Here is a 6,000-nt window from a genome sequence, read left to right as displayed (position 1 = left end):
AGACTCATAGATTTTAAGGCCAGAAGGGACCATCATGATCATCTAGTCTGACCTCCTGTATGTTGCAGGCCCCAGAAGCTGACCCACCCACTCCTGTAACACACCAATAACCTCTGGCTGAGTTTCTGAAGTCCTCAAATCATGATTTAAAGACTTCAAGTTACAGAGAATCCACTATTTACACTAGTTTAAACCTGCAAGTGACCTGTGCCCCATGCTGCAGAGGAAGGCAAAGCCCCCCAGGGTTTCTGCAAATCTGACCCAGGAGAAAATTCCTCTCCGATTCCAGATATGACGATCAGTTAGAGCCTGAGCATGTGGGCAAAAGCCACCCGCCAGACACCCGAGAAAGAATTCTCTGAAGTAACTGAGAGCCCTCCCCATCTACTGTCCCATCACCAGCCACTGGAGATATTTGCTGCTAGCTCTTGCATATCAGCTATATGTCATTATAGGCAGACTCATCATCCCATCCCCTCCATAAACTTATCAAGCTCAGTCTGGAAGCCAGTTAGGTTTTTTGCCCCCACTGCTCCCCTTGGAAGGCTGTTCCAGAACTTTGCTCCTCTGATGGTTAGAAACCTTCACCTAATTTCGAACCTAAACTTGTTGATGGCCAGTTTATAGCCATTTGTTCTTGTGTCCACATTGGTGCTTAACTTAAATAACTCCTCTCCCTACCTGGTATTTATCCTTCTTAAGTATTTATAGAGAGCAATCATATCTCCTCTCAGCCTTCTTTTGGTTGGGTTAAACAAGCCAAGCTCATTGAGTCTCCTCTCACAAGGAGGTTTTCCATTCCTAGGATCATCCTAGTAGCCCTTCTCTATACATGTGGAGATACCTCAATAAATTAATGGGACTATTTGCCTGAATAAGGAGAGAAGCATTTGGCTCTTAAGTGTCACTTAGCTAAGCTATACATATTTATAGAAAAGTTCTCTTCTGGCATAAATGGGCAAAACTCCACTTAAGTCAGTGGAGCTGGACCAGTTTATACCAGCAGAGCATTTTCCCCATATTCCTATATTCCTCAGAAATCATCCCCTGCAGACCCCTTAATTATTTTTGTTGCTCTTCTCACAGATCAAAAATATTTTTGACCACATTTTTGATGTTGGGGGGGGGTTCCATAACTGCACATTTTAGTCTAGGTAACGGTACCTTAGACTCTGTATTGTTCTTATCTCTTCTGGGGACATTTTTCTTTTTTTTACAATTTTCCCCCAGTTTCTACCCTCAGTTCAGCTCCACCACTGTGAGCAACAATAGGAGCCATAGTTATAAAGGGATACAACTGTGTTTTTATACTCTGTTGATTTGACCTGTACACTGTGGGTAATAAACAAATAAAGACTAGACTTACTGCCTCTCTAATGTTTGCATTTTTCCTGCAATATTTGTATAAGCCCTTCAGCTTCCCCTTAATCCTACTTGCTCATTCTGCGCTTTTGCTGCCCTTATCTTTTCCACAGAAGACTCAAGTCACTCTGAATATTCCTGTTTGGTTTTCACCCCACCCCTGTTCTATTTCTAATAGAGATTGTGCTATTGTTATTTTGTATCACTTTGGCATGGTTTTCGTTTGAAAGTGACTCTCATTGTAGATGCACATCAGCAGCCCTCCCCGGTCGCTAGCATTGAGCTCTGGGCACAGGAGTGCTGCTGCTGGCTGTGGGGCTAGTCTAAGAACTTCTGTTCCTCAACTGCAACCCATATAGGAGGGATAATGGGATTGAGGATGGGGCTCCCTTCCACTAGCACTTGCAAAGGAAAAGAGGTGCCTAGATGCAGGGGAAAGGAATCACCAGAAAGCAGGGAGCTGCTAACAAAGCCAGAGTAACTTTAGTCAAGTGCATCTTAGGGTTTGTCTACACTGCCCCGCAGTTTGGAGTATTGGGTTTAGATGGCAGTGCACACCACATTGCTGCGCTGTAACTCCCTTGTGTGGACGCTGTTGGTGTAACTAAAAGGTACCTAGTTCGTGTTAACGTAGTCCTCTTCAAACCGGACTATGCTAATGCGTCCGCACAGGGGAGTTATAGTGCAGCACTTTGGTGTGCACTGCTAGTCACCCCCATAATCTTCACTGCAGCACAGGATAGGGATAGGCATAGCCTATGTCATGGTGCCTATTAGTATTTCCATAACCCTGCCCTGTACAGCACAAATGCACTGGGGGCAGGATGGGGAAGAGGGGGAAAGGCTGCAGGGCATATTCCTGCCCTATGAGCAATCAAACAGCACATAAAACCCTATGTACAAAGGCCCACTCTTGCTTCTTTTCAAGAGTTAGCCCTCCAGCCAGATCATTTTAAAGTCTCAGCCTTGCTGGGGTATCAATATCCCACACAAACAGTCCCCCCCCCACAACTAATTATCAACACAGTGTCTTCCGCCCACCCTGAGCGCCTCTGCAATTCCACTCTTCTCTCAGAGTAGTGGGTTCCCAGGCTTGTGTTCCCCCAAGAGAATGCAGAAAACCCCAAATAAACCAAACACAACTAAAACAACTCTATCCATCTGGGCTTGAGCTTTTAGTTCTACCAGTTTCTCCCCAGCTCCCTGTTTCTGTTGCAGAACACCTACCCCCCAAGCTACTTCCCTAGAGCCTTGTCCCTTTCCCAGGGCCTTCTCTTTTACAATTTCCTCCTGGTTCTTTCCCCAGAGTGAGGAAATTCAAACTCTTACCCTTGCCCTTTTGGGCCTCTCTATTTTGTACCCTCCCTTGTAGCTTTCACTTCCTTCCTTTAAGATCCAGCTCCTCCCCAGCTGGGTCTGATAACAAACCAAGCCCAGGACAGCTCCAGGTGCAGCAAGGACAGCTAATTGAGCTCTCAGACTCTTATTAAGCCCCATCACAAAGGGGCCAAGATGTGGTCCACTGTAATTCATGCCCTTTAAAGGAAGTCAAGTTCTCTATCTCTGCCTGCTCTTTGGCCCTTTCCCTCTTCCCTCCTCTGTGCTGATTTGTCTCTCGGATTATTCAGGCTTACATACTTTTATGCTAATATGGTGAGGATGATGAAAGCATTAGTAAAAATAGTTACTGGTAGGATGCAGATAGTTGGAATGCAGATAGTTAAACCCTGTGATGTGAGTGCCTGGAGAAACCTTATAGATGCTTGGCCTACTTGCAGAAGTTCCAGAACTGCCGAAAAGCTGGTTTCAATGCCATACCCCTTAGTGTTACAACTTGAGGGTGGCATGCCTCAGAGTGATAGACGTCAGTGATACCTTTCTCAGTGCAACTTTCCTAGAATGGTAGGAATCAGTGTGAAAAGGCCTGGTGTCAGATGGTAGTATAGGTGACAGTGTCTAGCCTCGCTACAGATCATCATCCTAAATAATATCTGTATTTTCTTATCTGCTTTATCTATGCTGAAACAAATCAGATTACATTTTAATACATTTAAGTGATTTTAGTGCTGGTGAAAGATGCTAGACTGACAGTCCCAGAAACTGAAATCCTTTGTTTACCTAAATATCAGGCACAGCACAAGCAGCAAATGTGCAGATTCTCCTCCCACATCATCCTGACAATGTGCCTTAAAACTAGTACCATCTCTAGAAGTAAAAGGTTAGTTCATTCTCCATTCCTATTGAATCTTGGCTCCTACATCAAGTATGCTCATCAGCACCAGTTGTGAAGATGGTTTTATAATGCATACTAGCAACTGGATTGAATTCATACCACCCCAAAATTATTTTGCATAACCACTAAACAGTCTTTACATAATAATGCTTCATACATCTCTAGTGTCTTATGCACAGAAGAGAGTTAAATCTCCTGCATGTGTTATTTTCATGTTATATCCACTTTTCAGAGTGGGAGACAGAGGCATAGAGAGAGAGCCTGTAGCAGAGCCAGGAACAGAACCCAGGAGTCCTGACTCTCAGACCTGCGCTTTATGTACAAATATCAACTCTGTTGAGGGCTTTCACCCCCTATTCATCTGTGTCAAGAGATGAACTAATGAAAGGTTTGTATCCTGGGCCTGATCTAAAACTCATTGAAATAAATGCAAGTATGCTCATTGTCTTCAATGGGTTTGGATCAGATCCCTTAATAAAAATGTTTGAGTCCCTGTGACAGCCAACATCTCCAGCAGGGGATAGAGAAGGCCTGTTAGACCTCACAGTCCCCCCACATTGATATAATTTTATCCTGAGATGAGAGCTATTTGCTGGAATTAGAAGGGCAAACACACATCTACAATGACCCTCTTACATTTGCACACCTTGGGTGGGATTCAGAAGGGGGATTTAGGTACCTGCCACTTTAGGTGTCTAAGTCCAAAATTTAGATCCACAAAACTGTGGCTCAGCTGTTTCCTAACCTATTATATTCCATTTGTGCCTATATTTCCACTTTTTAAAGTCCCCTAGGTACCCACATTTCTGCCAGTGGGTATGCCCACACCTACCTCACTCTTGACAGCATGGAGCAGCTTGATGCCAACTCACATTTAGGCTTGGTGGGATTCACAAACTAGGCATTCCGCTACTGATCTTGTCTGTGGGGCCTCGTCAGATAGGCATGCACAGAGGCCATCTTAGGTTTATCTGCACTGCAGCTGGAAATGAGCCTCCCAACCTGGGTAGACAGACCACTAGCTTGGCTCCAGCTTTCTTCTTCCCATTATCCCATCATCTGGTGTCAGGTCCTTGTGCAAGCATCTGCCATCTTCATCTGTCTGAGGTGACATTAAGGTTCACCTGCTTACCCTCATCTTTTGTACAATTCATATTTCGCTTTCCTGGCTTTTGTTGGGGTCTCTTTCCTACCAGCTACTCCTGCGACCCTATCTTCACCAAGTGTTCTTCATTCTTCCTTTGCATGACTCTGAACCTGTGATTTTGTCAGCCACATCACAGACTTAGATTTAGAAAAGAAAGCACTAGGGTAGAAGTCACTCTCTTTGTATAACTCTTTTTATTGCTTGAAGATTTCTTGTCTTGAATACCAGTAGGCATTGAATCTGCCATCTCTTTACAACCCATGCTTCTGCACTACACTGTATTGGGGACGCATTACTGTTCCATACTGTTAGACTTTCAGTCTCAGTGGCATATGTCTGTCATTCACAATACTTGAGATGTAACTCCACACTCTTTTAGCCTTCTCCAGTCTAGACTATATCTCATGTCCAAGCTCACCATCTTCCATAACCCAGCAATCAAGTAATTGAACTGGTCATTCTGGTTCAATTGTGCTCCTTTAATCTCTGTGTTCAGTTTCCCTGTAGCTGCTCTACTGAGCTACATGACCTCAGTCTTAGGCATGCTCATTTTCATATAATGCCTGCTTAGCTGGTCATACCACTGGCTTACTATTTCCTCCAGGTCTTCTTTTGTAACAGCTTCTCACCTTTTCCCATTGGGTTCTTCTTGCTGATATAGTCCATCAATATGATAAACAGCTGCAGACTGAGGGCCAACCTCGATGAAATCCAACTTTCACATCAAAGGGGCTTGACATTCCAAAATAATGTTTGAATCATTGTTTTGGGTGATCTATGTAGTAATTCCCCATAGTTATCACATCCTTAGACACTCCATATTTCATTAGCACTGGCGTGAGCAACCTTCTGTCCATTTTATATAAGCCCAGAAGCTATCCTGTTGGTATTCTAGCTGCTTCTCTTGCCAAATTACAAACATGGCATCTGTGGTATCTCATTCTTCCCTAAAGCCGAACTGTATTTGTTCAAGGAGGGATTCCACCATCCTCCTAAAGTTAGCATCCAAGATGCATTCCAGTATCTTCATCCCATGTGACAGTAACTTTATCTCTTGATAATTTCCATATCCATGAATATTTCCCTTCTCCTGTATCAAGACCAAAAGATACTTGCACCAATCTTTGGGAATTCTCTTGTCTCATCCATTTTATGCCTCTCTCACCCAGGACTTCACCAGATCCACCATCACTTTGTCAGGTCCTGCTGCCTTACCGTTCTTCATTATATGGACTGCATTTCTCACCTCTTCCTCCAT

The sequence above is a fragment of the Trachemys scripta genome, chromosome 4, assembly GCF_013100865.1.
Source record: "Trachemys scripta elegans isolate TJP31775 chromosome 4, CAS_Tse_1.0, whole genome shotgun sequence".
NCBI classification, from domain to species: domain Eukaryota; kingdom Metazoa; phylum Chordata; order Testudines; family Emydidae; genus Trachemys; species Trachemys scripta.
This window is presented reverse-complemented; position numbering follows the sequence as displayed.